Source organism: Pan paniscus, chromosome 6 (assembly GCF_029289425.2).
Source record: "Pan paniscus chromosome 6, NHGRI_mPanPan1-v2.0_pri, whole genome shotgun sequence".
Lineage (NCBI taxonomy): Eukaryota > Metazoa > Chordata > Mammalia > Primates > Hominidae > Pan > Pan paniscus.
Window position 1 is genome coordinate 99,349,509 of NC_073255.2, and position 24,895 is coordinate 99,374,403.

A 24,895-nucleotide genomic window follows, 5' to 3' on the forward strand; every position below is an offset into this window, starting at 1 on the left:
AACATCCCCCAAAATGAGGATATATGAGAGTTTTGAGAAAACAATCCAATTCCTCTATCAAGGTGTGTAGGCATCATTTTGTAAATCACCATTATATTCATATAAAAGTAATTACAAATTTTCATCCATGAGAATTTAACTGTGTAGAGCAAGTTCGAGGCATTTGAAAATTGCTTAAAGGTTAGTTGAAGGAATCATACTAACTTCCTGCACTTCACTTGCCTGACAAAAAAGGGTAGATTTCCTGATTTCTGTTTTCTCTGTCTTTTATTTACCTCTCTCTCATATACACACAACAGAAGTTTTTTCTTAATTAATTCACATTTTTTTCATATTTCAAAATCTAAGATAAGTAGGAATATTACATTTTTCACTAGTAATGTAAAAGCAAAATCTTTGTATAGGGATTAAATAGAATATTAATGGTTTATATTTATATAACATTTATTACAAGAGCTTTCATATCTCTTGTTTCATTTAATCCTCACAAAATTCTTTGTACAATACATATAGCTATTCTAATCTAATAGCTTTAGTAATCCATGTACACAGAGTAAATCCATTTACACAGAGTAAATACTGAAGTGTACATTATGTGCAAGCTGGACCCTTTGAGCAATATCCTTTTTCAATTGGTGAGTCAAAACATTTTTAAAGAACCAAATTTAAGGATTAGCATTTGATCCTCTCAGCACTTCCATAGCTTATTCCATTATGCCTTTATGTTTTCATTGTTTGTAAACTCTTTGGAGGCCCCAGTAGGTAGTAACCACGAGGGTAAAGGCAAATGCCTGGCCTTATCTCTGGCAATTGCCTGCTGCCTGAACCTGCTACCTCCAGTCTTCTCTTCTGCATTCTATCTTTCACTCGGCTGGTTTAGTTTCAATTATTCATTTACACTTCCTAGGAATCTAACATGGCTTTGTATTGACTACAAAACAAAGTCTAAAACCCATAGCATTGACTCTAGGCCTTCGTCAATCTACCAAGTATCTCCCTTTTTGGCCTTGCCTCTGGCCAGTGCTCCTCACATGCTCCAGACATGCTTGGATTCTTTCCCTTCAAGAAAAGACTATGCACTCCTATATCCATGCTCCTCAATTTCTACCGTGTTGAAATGTCTTTGCTTCTCATTCTATCCATCAAAGACCTACATAAAATACAAATATCTCTTCTGGGAGTTTCTCAATATTCTTCAAGTCAGAATTTGCCATGTTATCTGTCCTACATTTATTTACACTTCCTTTACAGCACTTGTCAAAATGACTTGTAATTTGATTAATTGGAAATCAATCTCTATACTTATTATGGCTTCTAAGTCTTCGCATAATATGATCCCTGTCAATCTCTTCACCTCATTTTATTATCTTTCTTCCAACTCACTTGCCTTACAAGTGAGGAGACTCTTCAAGCCTTGACCATTTCTCTATCTCTTTGCCGGTCTTTCTGGTTCTACCACTCACTAAGTCTGTGACCTTGATAAAGCTATTTAAACTTCTGGTGTCTTCATTTTCCCCTTTGTAACATGGACAAAAACGGCTGACACTAAATATGATTTAATCAAATGATTTTTTATGTGGAAATTCTACATATAAATACATTTATAAAGATCATTTCCATGACTAGGAAGTTTTTTGTCAGATATTAATTAAATTAAAATACTAAAATTTGATACGATTATTGCATCTTAAAATTTCTGAAAGTTATTTTAGATTACGTATATAGAATTACGCAAAGTGTACCTTTTTATATTTACTTTTAAAATGTAACTTAAAACTTTTTTTCCCACAGCTTACAGTTTTGCCTAAGCAGAAAATATGAAGATACTTATACTTGGACAATTGAGCAGTTACTCCTCCCTGTCAGGAACATGAGGAGTGATGAAATAAATGGCTAAGGATTGACAGGACCCTGGTTTTTGTATGTCATCAGACATTTATCTCACCATTAGGTAAATCACGATTGAAAACAAAAGAATTTCCCATCTGTCATGTGGTCATGCACTAAGCTTCTTACAGCTGTGCACAGTTAATTTGGTTTGATTCATAACCTTAATTACTTAACTTGTTATATTTTACAGAAAAGACAATAATAATAATCTTCCCTGTCATGAAATCTTTCGTCAGTGGGCATTATAGTCTCAGCAGATGTGCAAGGCTATGACCTAGAAGAGTAAAATTTATACTATTTCTACTGGCTTCCAAATTATTTCATTTAATTCTCACTGGAGGAAGATTATTTAAAGGGTTGCAATTAAGAAATTTTCTTTCAAGTATGTCTAATGGATACTTCTCATGATCTGTTTCAAATAGTGGTAAAACTTCTAATTTAAGAAGAAATGCTGGTCTTGCCCATTTGCTAAGAAAATTACTATAAAATGTAATAAATATTAGAACATACTTTTAAAATATCAGTATAAATAATAAATAAATATAAAATAAATAAAATAATAAAATAAAATATGACATTTTTTTCCTTAAGGAGAACTGTGAATGAGAACTGGAGGTTTGGTAGCTATATCAGCAATCACTTACACTTGATGTTTTCAAACAGTCTTTCTGTGTTTATAATCAATTAATAAACATTTATAAAATAAAATAACAATTAATAAACATTGATATAATGCCACTAGCTATTAATCACATTCTATATTCTGGTCACGGCACCAGGAGAGGCTTCTAAAACAGCTTTTAATAATTTCTATGGAAAATTGGAAACTGAGGTTCAATGGTGGTGAATAACTCAGCCCAGTTTTACAGGATCATCTAGTGAAAGCTGGAATTCAAACCAAGACCTGTCTTATTCCTAAGGCCACACTCTTTCTGTTGCACTACTTGGACCTTAAGATTGCTTACTATAAATGTAAAAACTGTTTTGATGCAATCTATGTGAAATTGTTGTTTGCATTTCTTTAATTTCAAAATTTCATTTGAAAACTTTACTTCCCTTTGATTAGAAGGCCTGGTCATATTATAAATGATTGAATATGATTAAAATTTAAAAATTAATATTGTCAAAATTGTTTTCTGAGCCTTGTTACTATAAAAAAGTTAACTGCTTTTTTCTTTTACTATAATATTACTCCTTGAGCTTCTTATTCATTCTTAATCCTATGTACCAATTCAATTAATATATGTCATGCAAATTAGAATAAATGCATGAAAAGAAAAAAAGGAAAAAAATTTACAAATATAAAGACAGAAATTTTAAGCCATTAATTGCACAACTAGTATTTTTCTTGAATGAAAGGTCATTATTTAGGAGATCAAAACAAAATGATCCAAACCTAAAAATTGTTTAAATCTCTTTAATCAGTGACTTGTCTCACTTTGACTATCCACATCATTACACTGGAATGACATGGGGCTTCCTTTATATTGTGTAAAATATTAAGTACACTATTAGTTTCTAGCTTATAGGTAATCTTTAAAAAATAAGTCAATTCTGCTAATAAAAACTAGTGTAAGTAGTGTTCTCTTTTTAATAAGGTAAGACATTATTTTCCTTAAAAATAAACTCTAGCTCTTACGTTGAATGGCCTAGGAAGACTTCATTGAGTATCTTTAGGCAGCAGTCATCAAGTGGAATCAGAAAAGGAAATGTATATCAAATGTATATCAATTACAGGATGTAATTTGCTTATGAAATGACAGGCAGATATATGTCATGCTGGTTTTCCTTGACTTTGTCTACACCCTTTTAAATAGCTCCTTCAACAACTCTTCTCATTTTTTTCTGTCTGTTTCCTTCTGAGAGTCAGATGGACACAAAGACCAATAAATAAATTAATGTAAAATGTGATTCTCACTATTTATTCATGCAGCTTGTTTTTTATAGAGCGGTTAAATGTGAAATAACACACACAGAAATAGTCAAACGGTTGCATAACTTATGTCCCTTATCAAACAGAAGAAAGTGAAATATTTTGAGGGTCACCAAGAGAATTTGTTCCCAATCCACAAATAGAAGGGTGACTTAGCCCCTTAGTTCCCATATTCACAATTTAAGAAGAATGATTAGATAGTTTATAGGTTGAATATCAGAAGTCCCAAGATAAGCAGCAAATATTTCCATTGTCCCCCAGTAGGTCTAAGGGATCTTTTATTGTTGTTTCACACAGGGGTAAATACATACATCATATCTCATCATGCATCTGTCCTGTATGCTTGGCCAGACCAGATAAAAATGGGCATGCTTTCTTTTTAATATGTTTTGTCACACACAGCCTCTCCAATTTCTGGCGTACCATAAAGGTATTATTTTCATCATCATCAACTCATTACATCAATGCTTCTTTACTAATTTTTTCTTAGAAACAATTTGAGGTAAGAGAGGCAGATTTGTTATAATTCTGCTACTACATTTAAAGATATATTATTTAATATATTTTTTATCCCTCTTACAAAAATAATATAAATCAATATTGGATGTCTGGGGGATTCATTTTTCTTTAAAAAGCATGCATGAGTTAATCAAGTTTGAAAATATAGAAATACTAGTATAATGGAGCAAACATGTTCTCTGGAAATAGACATATCTGGGCTAAAATTATGACTTTCACTTAATTTGAGCAAGTTAATTTTTTTGTTTGGAACAATGTTGCCTAGTTTGTAGAGTTTCTATGAGGAAGAAAATACCTTATGGAAGTTTATAGCATTCAGTAGGCAAACAATTTGTGACCATTATTATCCACTACTATTATTTTGCAATTTAAGTCTTCATATTAGGAGAAGACAAAGAATAACAAGAGAACCTTAATTTATGGGTTAGAGACATCAGGTGATCATTGAAATAACCACAATGAGCTCCACTTCCTAGGTTGACAAGGCAGGGTGGATATTAAAGCATAGTTGACAGGAAGTAATATATTTCTCTAATCTCTACAGGTGTTTTGGGTAGAGTCTAGTGAATATTAGACTCAGGCTAGCAGATAGTGCTGGTGGCTTCCATGGGTACTCTGGCTTCAAAAAAATATCCATATCATACATAAACATTGCTAATTTCTCTTAAATTTTCTTCCTATTCACCATAAATTTTTCTGCCTTTCTATGTCTACTAAAGAATAAAACAGGTCCAATAATATGCTGGTAAACCAACTCTTAAAATGTAAAACAAAACCAAAAACCTGGTGTGTAGTATTTGCCAATTTTTGTGACATAAATATTCCCACCATTACCTATTTCAAGCTACCAAATGCTTAGCAACAAGACTACAAAATTTCTGCATGCTTAACAATAGGCTCTCTTAGCTGGGATAAGTCAGCTCCAGCATACTACTGTTCCAAATTATCAGCTGAAAACAAAGTGCCAAGAGTATTTGGTTGTAAATTATCTTATGAGGTATATGTAGTAAGGGTTTGGTGTTTGATGAGTCAAATCAGCCTTGGAAAAGTAATGTGCCTGTGCAACGAGCACAATAGAAGAAAAAACATATAAGGTTACAAAGATATAAGTCTCTGGTGTGTCTAAGCAGCCATAATATCCTCAGGATTCATCTTTAATATCCAAATTAAGTGAAAAGCACTAAAAATTCCAGTTTTGTCACTGTACGCAGCTCTTAAACTTTTTTTAGTTCTTCACTGATGGTTTAAAACCTTTTCATTACTGATTTGCATCATGAAATATGAATGGTTGAAATAATGAAAAGATTGGACAGAGTTATTTATAGACCTTCTCCTTCCTAGTCTTCTGCTTATACACTGTTTATGTTGAAATCAGAGTAAAAAAACATAGTTATAAACTTTGATGATTTAAATATACCTTTCTTTCATTTTGTCAAAGTGGACATTAGTTCTGGAATTTTTATTATGGGCTCAATTTGCTACATAAAGATAGTTTCAGGAATTTTGATTCATAATTCCTTGGGGATCACATTTGCAGGAAATAGTGTCTAGCCAGTTACCTCATTGTCTCTTTAGCCAATCTGGACTCAAATTGGAAGAGTTTAATTCAGTTCATGAAACATGGCTTAATGTCTTCTCTACCTGCCCTGAGAGAGACCTTTGAATAATCAGGTATGGGTTCAAAGACTAAGGTTAATCAGGAGACAATATAAAACAGTTTTGTTTATTTTGTTTAATTTAGGGTTGGGTTTATTTATCATTAGCTTTTTTAACTAAGTTTTTCTACATTTAAGATAAAAGGATTTCTTTCTATTCTCCTTCCTAGGTTTCAAGGTATTATTTTATTTATTCTAATGTCTACAAGTGCATGCCAAATATTGACATATTTAAGGAATATATTATGTAAAACTTTCCCTGTAGCTATGTTAGTGACTTTTACTATATACTAATAGAAACATATTTTGCTCATGAAAACATTTTTTTTTTAACAAATTCAAAAGCACTGATAAACTCTTGTTTTCAGTCAGTGTTTTGCAACCTGGATTCCATGGATGGGTTTTACAGGCTCTAAAATTGAATATAAAATTCATACATGTACACACATGTAATATGTATGTGTTGTTCTAGAGAGAGGAGCCATAAGCTTTCATCAGATTCTAACACAGTTCATGAACCTCCCCTCCTCCCAATTATGAACTATCACATACCTTTCTGATAATATATGACATTGGTCTTTGATTTATCAAGTACCATATTTGGCATTGTAAAATGTGCAAAGATCTTTATTGAACACTTTCAGTAGATTACAGTTTATGGGATGCTCTAATTTTTTTCTAAAGAAAGTAGAATGAAGTTTTCCTTAAAAAATCTGAATTTATAGTGAATTTCATGCTGAAGGTGTCTCCCATAATATTTGTAGTGTAATTGAATTTGTTCTTAATTACTTTGAACTTTTTATCATTAGGCCTTTTTTTCCCTCTAAAATTCATAGACATTGCTAGCAATCTGGCTTTAAGAATGTTCTATTTCTGAAATAGACTTTTATAGTTATATTTTAGAAGCAGATAAAATTCTAGCAGTATATTCTAACCACTCAGAAATGTTTTTAAGTTTTCATATCTCATCCAATATTCTAAATAGAAAGATCTGCTTTGTATTAATAATAATAAAATATACAGTCTATAATAATAATGGCTAGGTCCTAACAGAAATTCTCTTTCCCATGATATATCATAATACATATATTCTAATGCACACATTTTAAATAAAATAGATGGTGAACTCTATTAATTATGTATATTTTTGATGGAGCAGTTCATCTTCACATAAAGTACTATTACCTTGGTTTGGAGCCTAAGTCTTTCATCTGGATTATTAAAACAAGCTCCTAACTCGTTTTGTGAGCATTTTATCTCCATCCACCAATCTTCCTTTCATATTTTCATATTTTTACATCTTTATTCTAAAATCATTCATACTTAGAAATAGCTGATACTGTCAACCTCTCTTGTAATCTTTCTTTAGATCCTCTCTGATTGGAAGACAAAGTCCATCTTCCTTAGGATGTTGTACAGGTATCTTCAAATTTATGCTGTAATAATCCTCCACTTTCTGAACATGAATGTTTATTATTTAAACCAGTTACAGTTGGATATTCCACCATTTATAGTAAGAAGGATTTTCTCTGACTTTCTTAACTTTGTTCGCCAACACCAAGCACAAGGTTTGACCATACAGTTGGGAAATAGACAGATAGTTGGAAATGCAGGTGACCTTTATAACATACTGATATGGTTTGGCTGTGTCCCCTCTCAAATATCAACTTAATATGTTTTGTATCTCCCAGAATTCCCACATGTTGTGGGAGGGACCCGGGGGAGGTAATTGAATCATGGGGGCTGATCTTTTCTGTGCTATTCTCCTGATAGTGAATAAGTCTCACGAAACCTGTTGGGTTTATCAAGGGTTTCCACTTTTGCTTCTTCCTCGTTTTCTCTTGCCACTGCCATGCAAGAAGTGGACTTTCATGACTCTGAGGCCATGACTCTGAGGCCTCCCCAGCCATGCGGAACTGTAAGTCCAATTAAAACCCTTTGTCTTCCCAGTTTCGGGTATGTCTTTATCAGCAGCGTGGAAATGGACTAATAGAGTAAATTGGTACCACTAGAGTAGGGCATTGCTGATAAATACCCGAAAATGTGGAAGCGACTTTGGAAGTGGGTAACAGGGCAGCAGTTGGAACAGTTTGGAGGGCTCAGAAGAAGACAGGTAAATGTGGGAAGGTTTGGAACTTCATAGAGACTTGTTGAATGGCTTTGCCGAAAATGCTGATAGTGATATGGACAATAAAGTCCAGGCTGAGGTAGTCTCAGATGGAGATGAGAAACTTGTTGGGAACTGGAGTAAAGATGACCCTTGTTACGTTTTAGCAAAGAGACTGGCGTCATTTTATCCCTGCCCTAGCAATTTGTGGAACTTTGAACTTGAGAAAGATGATTTAGGGTATCTGGAGGAAGAATTTTCTAAGCAGAAAAGCATCCAAGGGGTGACTTGGGTACTGTTAAAGGCATTCAGTTTTATAGGAGAAGCAGAGCATAAAAGTTTGGAAAATTTGCAGACTGACTATGCCATGGAAAAGAAAATCCCATTTTCCGGGGAGAGATTCAAGCCAGCTGCAGAAATTTGCATAAGTAGCAAGGAGCCTAATGTTAACCTCCAAGATGGGGGGTGGGGGTGGGGGGTGGTGGGGGGGTGTGGAAAATGGCTCCAGGCCATGTCGGAGACCTTCAGGCCAGCCCCTCCCATCACAGGCCCAGAGGCCCAGGAAGAAAACGTGGTTTTGTGGGCTGTGCCAAGGGATCCCGTACTGTGTGCAGCCCAGGGATTTGGTGCCCTGTGTGCCAGCTGCTACAGCGTGGTGGAAAGGGGCCGACATACAGCTCGGACTGTGGCTTCAGTGGGTGGAAGCCCCAAGTCTTGGCAGCTTCCACATGTTGTTGAGCCTGCGGGTACACAGAAGTCAAGAACTGAGGTTTGAGAACCTCCGCCTAGATTTCAGATGTGTGGAAATGCCTGGATGTCTAGGCAAAAGTTTGCTGCAGAGGCAGGGCCCTCATGGAGAACCTCTGCTAGGGCAGTGCAGAAGGGAAATGTGGGGCCAGAGCCCTCACACAGAGTGTCTGCTGGGGCACTGCCTAGTGGAGCTGTGAGAAGAGGGCCACCATCCTCCAGACCCCAGAATGTTAGATCCACAGACAGCTTGCACCGTGCACCTGGAAAAGGCACAGACACTTAATACCAGCCCACGAAAACAGCCACGAGGGAGGCTGTACCCTGCAAAATCACAGGGGTGGAGCTGCCAAAGACCATGAGAACCCACCTCTTGGATCAGTGTGACTTGGATGTCAGACTTGGAGTCAAAGGAGATCATTTTAAAGCTTTAAAATTTGACTGCCCCGCTGGATTTCAGACTTGGATAGGCCCTTTAACCCCTTTGTTTTGGCCAATTTCTCCCATGTGGAATGGCTGTATTTACCCAATACCTGTACCCCCATTATATCTAGGAAGTAACTAGCTTGCTTTTGATTTTACAGACTCATAGGCGGAAAGGGACTTGCTTTGTCTCAGATGAGACTTTGGACTATGAAATTTTGGGTTAATGTGGAAATGAGCTAAGACTTTAGGGGACAGTTGGGAAGGCATGATTGGTTTTAAAATGTGAGGAGATGAGATTTGGTGGGTCCAGGGGCGGAATGATATGGTTTGGCTCTGTTCCCACCCAAATCTCAACTTGAATTGTATCTCCCAGAATTCCCACTTGTTGGGGGAGGAACCCAGGGGGAGGTAATTGAATCATGGGGGCTGGTCTTTCCTGTGCTATTCTCGTGATAGTGAATAAGTCTCACCAGATCTGATGGGTTTATCAGGGGCTTCCACTTTTGCTTCTTCCTCATTTTCTCTTGCTGCCAACACGTAAGAAGTGCTTTTCACCTCCCGCCATGATTCTGAGACCTCCACAGCCATGTGGAACTGTAAGTCCAATTAAACCTCTTTTTCTTCCCAGTCACGGGTATGTCTTTATCAGCAGCGTGAAAACAGACTAATACATGTACCCAAATATAAATAATGGCTAGTCAATGCTGCATTTAACAAATGTTTAGAAATATTAGTTTTTTAAAGGCTATCGTAAAATATATAGGTGTGTTTGTGTGTTTACTCACTCTCAAGCAAATGTAAGTGATAACCTATCTGCATATCATTTTCCCTTCTTACACAATGAATTAGTTGAAACACAGAATTTCTAAGGTTACTTCTGGTTTGGTTACACTTTTTGCACATATGTCTCCCTGCAGAGATGTGCGTATTATATTAGTACACATATAAATATAAAAGCTGATACTGGTTATGGAGAAAAGATGGACCATTTGCTACAGTCTTTGGTAATAAATTCATAAGTCACAGGTTGGTAATCATTTCAAGACAGTATTAATTGGTTTGCCTCTTTTAGCAAGCCTAATGTAGATTACTAAAGGAAGTATATAGATTAGAATACTCCTTAGCTCAACTACAAATTTTAGAATCCTTTCACATCTTGCTGCAAAATTTGTTTGTCTATTATGTTTTATTACAATGTCTTCTGCTTTGCTAGATTTTGCTTTACTAATTGGGAAACTGAATGGTGGAAATCCATGTGTTAACATAAATTAGGAACTTTTTTTTCCTCGATGATACAGGCTAAATATGATCTCTCCCAAAGGAGCAAGATCTATTATAGCAGAGAAAATTGACTCAAAGTTAAAGAGATGAGGTTCATGTTGAGCCAGAAATGAAAAACAACATTTTTTAACTGTTTGAAATTCTACGATAATACCTTACAATATCACTGACAATATAACTTAGTCTTAGGCAATATTTACCTGACTTATCAAACAATTTTAATATATATTTGTGGAATATGAAAGAAAGTTATATTGTCATATGCCATGGAGTGGGGAGCAGGACTCAGAAGCATTTTGCTGATGACCAGGAGAATATTCATGATTTAAATAATAAATTATAGAGTTTAACTATATAAAATGTATGACTAAAAGCTCTAAAGCAGATAACACAGTTTTAGTGAAGCACTAAATAAGTGAGAATATTTTATCTGTGAGGGTAATTTGAGGAGCACTTTACCATATTAAATACTAATAGTTTTAGAAAGTTCATGGGCATCTCAGATTATTTTCCTTTCAATTATTTTACAACTACTTTTTATGATACCTAACACATACACAAAAGTATAAAAATATTACAATAATCCACCAGATAGCCATCATACAATACCAATAGTTGTCAATGTATACTGTTTTATTTAATCTTTATTCTTTCTTACTCCTCTCCACCCCAAATTATTTTAATCCAAAGGTTAGACATCCTATCCTTTCATCCATAAGAAGTTCTTAATTCTAAAGTATTCAATTTTCTAATTTTTTTCTTATTCTAGTTTTCTGTTGTCTTATTTATGAAATCTTTCCCTATTACAAAATTAATAAGGTAGTCTCTTAAATTCTTTCTAAAGTATAGTTATTTTATTTATTATTGCAATTTTATGTCTATAATGCATTTAGACTTGATTTATAGGGGATTGTTTCTACTATGTCTATATACATATCAGTTGCCCAGTATAATTTCTTGAAACTCTCATCTTTTTACCATTGCTCTGTAGTTTCATTTTGACAAACATCAAATGACCCCATGAACATTTACAAAATTGGATCATGTATCAGACTGTAAAGCAATTCCCCATCTATTTCAGTTGATTGAAGTCACGAAGGTTATAATCTCTGATCCTAAATAATTATACTAAAAATTGAAACAGATAACTAGAAAATTCTCCATATCTTTAGAAGTTAAGGGAACAGAGAATATTTTAGAATGAATGAATAAAAATACTATGAGATCCAGTTAAAGCCAAATTGAAAGCTTATATATTTGCCCCTAAATGTATTTTTTGCTGGGTATAGAATTCTAGGTGGAGTTATTTTCTTTCTGTTACTCGAACATTTCAATTTTTCTAGTTTCCATTATTTTTATTATAAAGTCAGCTGTCTTGTGAACACTTATTTGAAGGAAATCTTTCCTTTTTTTCCACAACTGATTTTAATATTTCTTGTTTTATTTGGATTTTATGTAGATTTTCTATGTTGTGTTTAAGTATAAATTTCTTTTCATTTTTTCCTCTAGGGAATCATAAGACTTCTTCAATTTACAGTTTGTTATCTTTAATCAATTTCAAAAATATTTAGACACTGCTTCTTTTCCTCTCCCTGTCTCATCTCTCAAGTTAAAATAAACCAGCTCTTCTCTTTCTCAATTTTATGTCCTCCCTCTCCGTTAGTAATTCCCATCATTTTTGTCTTTCCATATCTCATTCTAGATAGTTTCTTCTGACATATCTTCAGTTCTTAATTGTCTCTTTGGCTGTTTCTAATCAGCCATTAAATCCATCTATCAAGTTGTAATTTGTTATTGTATTTTCAATTTCTAGATATATTTGAACTATTTTAACATATTCTATTACCTTTATAGTCTCCAATACCCTAACCAAATTTCAAACTTGGTTTACATTTCATGAGCTTAATAATAATTGACTTTATGTTTGATAATCCATTACTTATAGCTACTGTGTTTCTGCTTTTTGTGGTTCTGTTACTTCTCAGTTGGTTATAGTATCTTATCTTCTTATGTGCCTGGCTATATTTAATCATGTGGTATGTCAATTGGATTGAAAAATTATTAGACTAATTGGAAGGCTAGAATACTGTTACTGTGTTACAGGGAAAATTTTAATTTGCTTCTTTGAGACACTTGGTAGAATGACCAGTCCTACACCACCCCAATCAATTTTTTTCCCTGTGGATCAAGAATATTCAAATTTGTATTATACTGATTTTGTATAACTAAGGCAAAACTTCTTGACTATTAAGTCAAGCAATGGGAAGGCTTTTCTGTAACTTTTTAAATAAATGTGTTATGGACTGAATGTTTGTGTTCCCTCAAAATTAACATGTCAAAATCCTCACCCCTCAATGTGATGGTATCAGGAGGTGGGACATTTTTTAGGTGATTAGGTCATGAGGGTGGGTCCCTCATGAATGACATTAGAGTCCTTATAAAAAAGACCCCAGAGAGTTGTCTATCCCTCTTTCCACGGTGTGGGAACATAGTGAGAAGATAGCCATCTATTAACCAGAAAAACTACTAAATGTGCTGATACCTTAACATTGGGCTTCCCAGCTTCCAGAACCATGAGAAATATGTGTCTGTTGTTTATACCACCTAGTCTATGGCATTTTTTAAAAGCAGTTTGAACTGACTCAGCCAAAGTGTATATCTTGTCTTCCCATCAGACTACATATTTTTCAAAAAAAACAAGCTTGTTAAATATTTTATGAGCTCAATATGGTGTTATTTACATTAAAAACCTTTATAAGTTCTAATTTAAATCAAGAAAAGTATACTGTGATGAGAATCAACAGAATTACTAAGAATTCTGAACTAAATCTTGACAGGGCCCATAAAAATGATTAACATTGATATATTTACTTTGATTCAAAATTAATGCTTAATAGCTTCAATAATTTCTCCTTACATTGATGATGAGAATCCAAATGTATTAAAATAACTGTTTTATTGATGTCTTTCATTGCCAAAACACAAGGTTAACTCCTGTGAGAGTTTCCAGGCACTTTCTATGTTTATGACTAATTCAGATGACATTAGAATTATATTTCATCACTAAGTACTTACTGTAGTTGTAGTTGTTTTTGTGGAAGAAGTTGACTGTGTTGTGGTCCAGGGAAGGACATGAATTATGACTGTTGTAGTGGCTGACAGCTGACTAGGCTTATTCCCACCTAATTCATCAGTGACTTCAATAAGTAGCTGGAAAGTCATAGGGCTCTGAACCCACTGAAATACCTCATACTGGAAATTTTGTGTGATGGCCAGAAAGGAGGATTAACACCTAGTCTCCTAAGTGTGAATTGATTATTTGTATTTCCTGAGAATGATTAGGTAATAAAAAGGAAATAAAATTACATTATGTATTGTGATTTCTACTGTCTTACATTTTTATTTTAAAATATGGTTCATAATATATTTCCAATGGTTACAAAATATCTCACATGAGTATCTTGTAAAATAGCAGAGAAATAACATTTTTGAAATTATATGACTTACCTCCTACAATTGAATAGCTCAGATGTTCCTGTGGAGAATCTTTGTCTGAACAGTTGAGCTGAATGAAAGGACTCAACAGTGGAATAAATTTGAGTTTCCAAATGTGGTGGATTGCATACAGGAGGCTCATCATTCATATTCTATAAAACATAAATATATTCTATTTCAGGTTATGTCTTAAAAATCTTGCTGTACTTCATAAATTATTTGACTAATTTTAGATGCATTATTTTCAGCTTTATAACTGCTAATTATTTATTGCTCATCACTTACAGTTCATCTTGAATAATATATTTTAGTGTTTCGTCACAGATACTTTCTAGTTTGAGGATACTCAGAAGTAAATTCTACATCTTATTTTTAATTTTATGAATGAGGAATTAATTTTTATTTAATAGATGCCTATTTCCTATGTAATAAGGCTAGGACAGATAATCATGACATTCATGAGATTATTGAATTTTAAAGTTAGATTGGAAACTTAGTGGTATAGACATTATTAATCTTTAAATTATTATAGACAATATTAATAATTTCCCTTTATTCCAGAAGATACATGACATCAAGTCTCTTAAACAATATCTCAGGAGCATTCACCACCTAAAAGGAAGCGTATTTCACTATTAGACAATCTTGTTGTTAGAAACATTCACTTTTAATGATTTCAAGTCCTTTTTTTTGCATGTAAACTCAGCATAGATTTTGTTCTAAAGAAATTCACATTCTAGTAGATCATGTGACTTGTTTCAACCATACCGATGATTTCAGCAATTAGATTGACAGCGGAATTATATTATCTTTGGGAATGTTTACATTATTTGACTCTAGATTATAGAATCAAAGAGCCTAAGCTTTGACTTTGATACAAACTGTCTGATAAGCTACTTGCCACCATCTTTCTTCTTCCCTGTAACGGACATTGCTAGTCTATTAAAGTAACTGTTTCATTGATATCTGTCATTGCCAAAACATACGGATAACTCCGTGAGAGTTCCCAAGCATTTTTTATGTTTACAACTAATTCAGACTATCTAGAATTATGGTTCATTCCTAAATTCTTACTATAGTTATGGCTCCTGAAGAATATACACAGTCTCAGAGTTATTTTCAAAGTAATACTCAACGAAGACACTACTAATTTTTCAGAATGAAATGTAAAATCAATCCAATTTATGCCCTTGATTTAAGAAAATGAAGTGCCTACTTCAACTTATACTTTCCTTACTTTCCTTAGTAATACTTGAGCATCCTTGGGCTCTTCCTCTTTGAACAGTTAGTTTCTTAGAAGCCCACCTGAGAGTGCAGAGCAAATTCCACTGTATTTTTCTCTCCACTGCAGATGCAGCTTGGTTTGCTGGATTGTCTGCTGGAGGCCATAAAGGACAGTGGCTAATATTTAAACTCAATTTCACTATTTAAATACTGATTCCTTTAAAATTAAGGCATTGTTAACCATATTTCCCAGGAAATGACACATCATTAGTCTCCCTCTCTCCTTCCAAGTATAGCTTAAAAAAGGGAAAGATACCATCTGTTCATTCACAATATTTTTCATAGCTGCTTTAGTAATAGTACATAATAATAAAACAACTAATATTTATTGAATATCTACCTACATTAATACATATACCACACAATAACACCATGAAAAATATCCTGCAATAGAAAGTGAAAACAGACAAAATAAAATGTGCAAGCTCAAACATAAATAGAGAGAACCTGAAGTCAAAACACATAACTCCACAGTCCAAATTTTAACTGGTGTGCTATACTGCCTCTCTACTTAATACTGCTTTCTACTTCACCATTATCAGAGTTTACACTGTTACCAAATGTTCTGCTTCTGTTATGTGCTCTCAGAAAAAGTCTCCTTTATATCTTAAAAGATATTCTGAATAGTGTCACTTCATTGAAAGAGGGGCATTTCTCAGTCTTTTAAATGATTGTTCAGTTTCCATGCTCTCAAAGCTGTTTCACATCTAACAAACTCTGGTTGTTCTGTTTTATGATTTCTTTATGTTTAATTTTTTTTTTTTTTTTTTGAGACAGAGTCTCACTCTGCCATCCAGGCTGGAGTGCAGTGGTGTGACCATGGCTTACTGCAATCTGGACCTCCTGGGCTCAAGTCGTTCTCCCATCTCAGCCTCCCAAGTAGCTGGCAGCATGCTCTATACCCAATCAATTTAAAAAAACTAAAATTTGTAGAGATGAGGTCTCTATTGCCCAGGCTTGTCTTGAACTCCTTGGCTGAAGTGATCCACCTCCGTTGGTCTTCCAAAGTCCTGGGATTACAAGCATGAGTCGCCATGCCAGGCCGTAAGCTTACATTTTAAATAAAATTCTAAACACTTTCCCCTTGCTGATCAAATATTTTTTAAATTAACCAGCCATACTTGTAACATTTTAAACTGAAATTTTGGTTATAAAACACTTTCAAATCAAACACAGGTATCTAGGTTTGTCTATGAAAAGAAAAATTATTGCCCAGTATTTAAACTAAACTCTCATTTCTTCCTATTTGTTTCTTTCCATTTTATAAGAAAGGAAAAATATGTACATATATATTTCAAGAAAATACCTGTATAAAACCAGATGTGGAAAAGATATTGAAGGCACAAACAGAAAAACATTGCAGAAATCAATAATCAATGGCTATAATAAGATGTGGGTGGAAGTTACTGTTAAAATACGTTTGTTTATTGTATTATCTTATATTCTGATTTTCCCTGGAGTAGAATAAAAATTTCAGAAAAACTGTTTTCCTTTGAGCTAGAGAGAATTTGCTATTAATATGAACACACACTGAAATCCACTCCATTACTTAAATAACTCTCACGTCCTATAATACTGTTATTTAATTTTATATTATCCTTAAGATGCCCCTCCCCCTTAAGGAAATGATATTTCTTCCATGTAAGGAATGCTTAGTAACCTTTCTAGGAGTAAGCTGAGAGTTCTTCAGATAACTATATTTTTTGGACCTACTGATCTACATAGCTTTCTTGCTTTGCAGAGTGTGAGTGCTAAGTTATAGAGTTTTATGCTATAGATACGTTCATACAAACTACAGATACATTTCACATACAAACACACACACACACATCTATATCTAATGGCTGAGATCCTATGATTACAGAACAATCAAGCTGTTTTAAATCCTCAAAACTGGACATTGGCAGGGTTCCTCACCTCTACAACTTTGCATGATGTGTCTCTTCACAGAAAATTCATTTTACCACTCATTTGCCCACTGGACTTACTCATTCCTTCACCTTTTCCTCTCTCCTCAAGTATTCATTTGTGAAATAAAGCAGATATACTGAACTACTAATACTACTGATTGGAATATGCAGCAGGTCTTCCATAAACAATATATTATAAGACAATATATTATTTAAATTTCAATTGTCTCACACTAAAAAGTCATAGAATAGCACTTACGACCTCTAATGGCTTGATTATGGGGGTTCTAGCGTAGTATCATCACTGTAAGCATAGTGTCAATTTATAAAGAAGCAATGAGAATTGTTTAAGAACAAGCACTTTATGGTTATAAGAACAAGAATTATTAAATGGGAAGAGCATGAGTTAGTTAATTGAATTGAAATTATCCATGCATTTTCTTATGAAGCTTGTTACCTTTAAAACTGAATCCATATCAATACTATGCAGCCATAAAGAAGAATGAGTTCATGTCCTTTGCAGGAACATGGTTGAAGCTGGAAGCATCATTCTCAGCAAACTAACATAGAAACAGAAAACCAAACACCGCACATTCTCACTCATAAGTGGAAGTTGAACAACAAGAGCACATGGACACAGGGAGGGCAACATCACACACCCGAGCCTGTTGGGGGTTGGGGGGGCTAGGGGAGCGAGAGCATTGAGACAAATACCTAATGCATGCAGGGTTTAAAATCTAGATGACGAGTGGATAGGTGCAGCAAACCACCCTGACACATGTATACCTATGTAACAAATCTGCATGTTCTGCACATGTATCCCAGATCTTAAAGTTAAATTTTTTAAAAAAGGGAATCCATATCTTTAATGAGGACTCAACAAGCCTAAAGAGAGTAAAAGCATTATTAAAAAGGATAAAGTAGAAGGACAATATCCTTAGTGAGTATAATAATATTCGTTATCCAGAAATTGTCAAAAGACTTTCAAAAATATTTATATGATTATTTATGGCTTTTATTTATTGGTGGCTTCCAAGTTCATCTCTTGACCTAATTTTCTAGAGCTGTAATTTTTCAACCATCTTTTTGCCATCTCCTCTATATTTTTGGACTCTGAGAACATGTTGGAAGGAAGAATTATTCCTTCTCCAATATCATTATGACTACCCTTTAAGCTAGTTCTTAACATTAAGCACTAGGAGACTCTGCCAGTCTTGAATCCTCAGTTCCCATTTCTGAGGTGCTGTTTCTATGACATGGGCTTTAATATATTATGCCAATGTTGCTTGCCAGAATTAATCTTGGCAAAAGACCATGATTTCTCTAACTGAATCTCCAGTTACAACACAATATAGCACATCCACGTTTCTAAATGTTCCCAATTAAAATATTAGAACTATTGGTCTGTGGAAAATTGTTTGATACAAATCTACAAGAGAGAGAGAAAGTTTTTAGCTATTTATAAACTTTAAATAATTGGAATTATTAAACTTCTGGAATGCTCATACTCTAAAATTTTGTTACATTTATTTATTAAGTAAATTTCAATAACTAAAACAAACAGCCAATTTATCTGGGATATTTTTAAAAACTGTTCCCTATTAAAGAGACATAAATTAAGTTGGAATTATCTTTAATAAGAAAAAGATTTTAATTTCTGTATTGTTATATACTTAGCTAATATATTATAAATTTTTAAATATTTATTAAAGAAACCAAAGCTATCTATATTTTATTTTTAATACATGATCTCAATATAGAAATTATAATTTTAATATTATTTCTTATTATTTTCTTCTTGCATTCTGGAGATAGGATAGATTTTTTTAAGTGTAAAATTTGTGTCAATTATTAGAATACAAATAAGATAAACTTCTGGACAATTTGGACAGCTAAGAGCCATTTCCTTAATATAAATTTCAGTTAAATGAATTATTTTACATGAACGCTTAGTAGAGTTGAGCCAATTTTTAAATAATAACATGCCAAGCGAAAATGGACACTATATACTGTTTCCTATTACCTGAAGGAGGGTAGTAGTCATAAAATTATGAAGCTGAGAACTCACTCTACAAGAGGAAAGTAAGAGCCTGAGTACTTGTAAATAAGACATTCTCTTGCAGAAATGTTTAGAGAAAGTGTGAAATTTTTATATTTCTTTTAACATGATAGACAATTATTTGTATGAATATTCAATGCCTATTAGGAGTTCATGGACAGACAAACAGGTTTATATAAACCCTTAGTGTTTTAAAATTTTGGCCCTCATAGATTAACAGACTAAATGGTGATAATTTGGGCAAAACTCTTTGAATGTAATATTCTATAAATTATATCACATATAAGTTGGTGACAAGTTCATGAAGCTTTTATTTTGGTCTCTACCTATATATTTACCAACTATAAAAAACAAAATGGAATTCTGAATTTCCCAAATCAGGTAAAATTAGTAAATTTTTCAGTTCATAAAATAATCAACTCTATTAAAGAATCCCACTGTATTTCATGTTATTTTTAACTATATTTGACACCAAATCTCTCAAGAACAAACCCATCTTCAAACGTGAAGAATACTTACTATATATTATAAAGATTACAAACACAATCACTTTTAAATTTATACAATACTAATTTAACATAAAATGATTCTTTACATTTTTGTTAACATAAACTAGTTTGCTTATATTCTTGTTGAAATTAGTACTTAACCTGGGCAACTTCTATTATTTACAGTGATATAATGTTTTCGTTTTAACTAGAACTTTAATAATCAACATTAGAGTATGCCATAGCAGTTAAGCTCCAGGAGTTTGTTTCTATTTGATAAGATAGAACTGGAAACATGAAACAAAAACGATGTGCTAACTCCAGTGTTACTGTTAAAGTTCAGAAGACACAGTGATAACAGTTAAGAAACAGTTTATAGAAGACTAACAGGCAGTAACATTCAGAATTTACTATAATGTCATATAAATATTTTTGGCTTGTTTACATTTTGAATAATCAGACAAAAATTCTCTAAATTTAGGATTTTATTATATATATTTTAAAATAAATGTATATGCCGTTATTAATTAATGTAAACTCAAATTATTTTATTGACTTTGAAAGGTAGAAGAAATTTAGAGATTTTCTAGATTAGAAGTCATCAACTGGGCTGTACATCAAAATTTGTGGGGCCTTTAAAATGTAGCTACTCAAATCTTAACTATTCATGTCTTCTTCCCTATTTAATTTATATATATATGGAACTGAAGCCTCATCATTTCAAAACACAGTTCAAGTAAAAGTGTTTCAAAACACAGTTCAAGTAAAAACACCGAAAGGCATTTCTTTTTCTATTGACATTTATGCTTTTGCACCTGTAGATGTCTCTATCTTTTGGTACGTATATGCATACTTATATATGTATTTATATACATATCTATGTATATATAATATTATACCTGTTATATTTAGATATATATTTGTATATCTATATTTATATATGTTCATTTATACTTGTACATATATTTGCACATATATAATTACATATATTTATAATTGTGTGTGTGTTTGTGGTTATAGACACATATGCACATGAGGGGATACTTGGGGATACCAGAGCATAAAATGCTAATTATAATACCTAATTATGTATGTTTAAGACATGGACAGATGAGTGAGGGAGATGTCTTCATGTAAAGGCAAGATAAGTGCTTTTTCTTGTTTCAAAACAAATGGAGAACAATATAGTACATTTATTATTCCTATAAATGAGAATAGCTGTGATCTCTGGTGAAGAGCATAGTCTGACTTGGAAAGGAAGGAGATCCCAGAAGGCATTTCTGGTACAGTGGTGCACAATCAATCAAACCAAAGAATTCCCAAGTTCCTAAACTGGACATTGGTAGCTTGATTGTTTCTGTTTGTCAATGTAACATGCTCTCTGCTAAATAAAAAAATCATAAATGTAATCGCAGTATTACATTTGTAGGTAATTGTACATATAATCCATAATATAAAACTACCAAACATTAATAATGTGTTTGTACACTTTTTAAATATTGTTCTAGAAATTGTGGGAAAACATAATACCATATGGCAATATGTCTAACTCCAAAAAATGAACATTATAGTTGTGAGATAAAACATTTATATATTAAATCTTTAAAAAATTCTGTATGCTAAATCAATCACCTGAGAGTGTTTTAGGTTTTTAGAGCACAGAAAGAGACAGCAGTTAGAAAAGAATTCTTACAGGAAGTAGAGGAGAAATACAGTACAGAAATTCATCTTCAGCTAGAAAAAAATTACAATTTATTATTTTCTTTTTTGCCATTATAAACGGCCAGATAAGAAAACCTCAAATCCTTTCAAAAATTATGTTTCCATTTTCATTTTACTAAATAAATGTATGTCCAATTGTTGGTTAATGTAAGATCCAATTTATTTCACATAATTTGAGTATAAGAATTAAGTTAGAGATTAGTCTGTTTTTGAATTGTCTGTTCCGGAATTATCTGAAATTCTTAAAAATTAAAAATACCTAATTTTCCAAGGATTCTAATTTTGTAGGCCTATGATGGGTTCCAACAATTTCTGTTTTGAGCAAGCTACTCATCTGATTGTGATGTGCAGAATGTGTAAGATCACTGTTTCAATGAATTGTCCAATAAATACTAAATATGGTTGAGGATTTGATGAAAAATTCCAAGTCTTTGCAGTAGAGTTCAAGATGCAAAATGATAGTTACAGATTCCTAGAATGTTCCAATTCCCCAATTAGATTTAGGTTCAAGTATTTCTATTTGTTATATGAACTTTGTATTTGCCTTTTGTAAAGTGACAGATTTTCCACTATAAACTGTATTTTGTGAGTGCTTTATGGCTTTATTTTTTCTAACACTAGTATGATGGATTATGTATGATTCATTATATGATACAAGTCATGATTCAATTTTGCAGACTAATAATCTAAATCAACAAGAGCTATACTAGCACTACTACTATTCATATGATACATTTCATTTAGTTTACATGAAATTTCAGTAGAGCTGTAAAGTTAACGATTTATTGTCCGCATAAATGTAGCTCTTAGATTTGGGTTCCCATTTTTACTAAGTTAATGAGAACTAAATTTTTTATCTGCGTGGAGAAAATGTTTAGGTGGCAATTAAAAAAAATCATCTGGAACATGCACTTAAATATCTCTTTAAATTTTATATATCAATATATTTTTTTAAACCTTTAAAAATCTCAAGTGGAAACTCAGAAAAACATGATGATGCTCATCAGATAAAAAGTTAAGAACAGTGGGGGATAATTCTTTAAAATTTGTAATCAAAATACATAATTTTTACTCTAAAATATTCTTAAGTGCGTTGACTGTGTGCACCAGTGATTTCCAAAGAGCAGGTTGTAGTACTATCACCAGCATACATTAATTGAATTAAAGTAATCAAAAAGTCTATTTGAGAATTTTGCTTTTGATGGTAATCAGATCAGCAGCTCTGAAGGGCTGTACTGCTACAGATAAAAAGGTTCTAGTAAAATATTATGATTAATGTGTACCATGGGATCTATAGAATTGACATTTTATGGTCAGGAGAAATTTTTTTTAAAAAAGAGAAATTGCAACTCAAATTTGCAAGTAAATGATAAAACTGGCCAGTGACTTTATCAGCACTTCGATCCTGAGGTTCAGATTTGAAGCAGCAGGAAATAAGATAGCTGAAAACCAGGTACAAAAGGCTGCTTGAAGATTACAGTAGTTTTTAATGGGTAATGAGCCCTGTCTCAAAACAGAAGCAAAAGGTAAGTTCTTTTTGGAAGAAGGCATCCTCAGCTTTCACTCCAGGATTCCCATTAGATCACTCATATATGAATCAAAACCAAAGATCTCATAGAGGAAAATGACCCATTAAATGAGCATTTGCTAATACAGTCAATAGGAGTTTAGGCCTCTAAGTGCTTCATATATTTAAATTATTAAGAGATAAATATAAAATGTTTAAAAAGTAAAACATAGACTATCAGGAAAAAGAAGCAAAGACTATAAAAAATGATCCAAGCATATTTAAAAAGAATTAAACGTAACTTTTAGAAATTAAAAAAAAATGGTTTAAAACAATGAATAGGTTAACAGTAGACAAAACGTAGTCGATGAAATAATCAGTAAATTGGAATGTAAATGTAAAGAAATTGCACAGAATGTAGTACAAAGAAATACAAATAAAGAGGAATGATTAAGAGAAATGGAGAATCAAATGAGAGTGTCTCATATCTAATTGGTATCCAAGTTCTAGAGAATAAAAAGGAAGGAAAATATGCACCATTTGAAAGCATGGTGACCATATATTTTCAAGAACAGATAAATTCACATATATAGAAAGCATAATGTACTTCAAACAGTATATCTAAAAATGAATCTATCAGAACACATCATAAAACTAACACTAAAGAAGAAAAGATGTTAACAGAAGTAGTATTTGCAGACTTCTCAATTATTGCTACTATTAATTTGTGTTAATTGCATTATCTTTCAAGAATATTTAAGATAAAATATTAAATGAAATAAAAAAGAGTTTATCATTACTATTCCCACATTCTAAAGGCATTTATAAATATTTATTTGAAGAAAAGAAAAAATCATCACAGAAGGAATGTCTGAACTTGAAGAAAGAAGGAAAAGCAAAGAAGTGGGGCAATGGGTTGGTACATCTAAACCTACAACTTTCCATTTCTGCTTAAAATCAATGATAATAAAAATAAGTAAATAGTGTTATTAAAAATACAAACACTGAATACATATTAATCATATGTATATCAAAGAGACAAAGTTAATTTAAGTATTTTAAGATTTTGAAGTTGACTGGGAGAAGCTTTCAATATTTAGTACGAATGTTTGTTAAGCTTTTATACCAGTTTTCCAATTATTGTCTTTCAGCTTTAAATCACTCTTTTTGCCTTGATTGTGAAGCTGGAGTGCTCTAACTTTTGAACATTTCTCTTTACTAAGTGATATAGTTCTAGGCTTTGTGAATAGAGAGTTCTGGAGTTACAGTACCAAGCAAAACCCTCAGAAGTATGCCTCTCTTCCAAGTTTCAATCCTCCTTTTATTATAATCATTATATATATATATTTATTTATTTTTGTCATGGGATTCCAGTAATCCTCAGACAGCGTCCTACCCACTATCCGCTCACATTCCCCACCTAGCAGCTTCCAAGTAACTCCAGGAAATGACTTCCACTGGTAGTTCCACCTACACCCTCAGGCATGCTCTCAGAGCAGCATTGGTGGGCTGCTTTCCCATCAGTGGACTACTTTCCTGGCAATGCCAGCTGTGTCTTCAGGATACTCTGTCTGTTTCTAAAGACCAGTTCAGGCCAGAGCCTTCTGGCAGCTTTCTTTACCATGAAGAGGCTGCATGTTCTTGTAGTAGCTACATCCTCCTCCAGCAGTAATATTCTCAGCCTCAGAGAGGGAGGCCCTCTCCTAATCTTACAGTGTTTTCACTGTCCCTTCTTCCTGAGCCTAGAGTTAGTAGCTATTCTTTTATACTTGCTATTTTTGGAACACTTAGTGTTTTCTTATAGCACCTTTGTAATTCATTACAATTTATTAGTTAAAACATCTTTATATTGAATTTTAAACTGTATATTAT

The 24,895-nt window shown here is 32.9% G+C and overlaps 1 protein-coding gene across 1 annotated transcript in view; it reads right to left on the minus strand.

The window, feature by feature from the left end:
- Nucleotides 1-14,179: 14,179 nt before the first annotated feature.
- The window catches only part of LOC130541656 (desmocollin-2-like), a 46,237-nt gene continuing 35,521 nt past the window's right edge, over nt 14,180-24,895 (minus strand). Inside the window, exon 5 of the mRNA XM_057302736.1 lies at nt 14,180-14,205. The gene's annotated coding sequence lies outside the window, so the exon portion shown is untranslated. The remainder of the gene's footprint in view (nt 14,206-24,895) is intronic.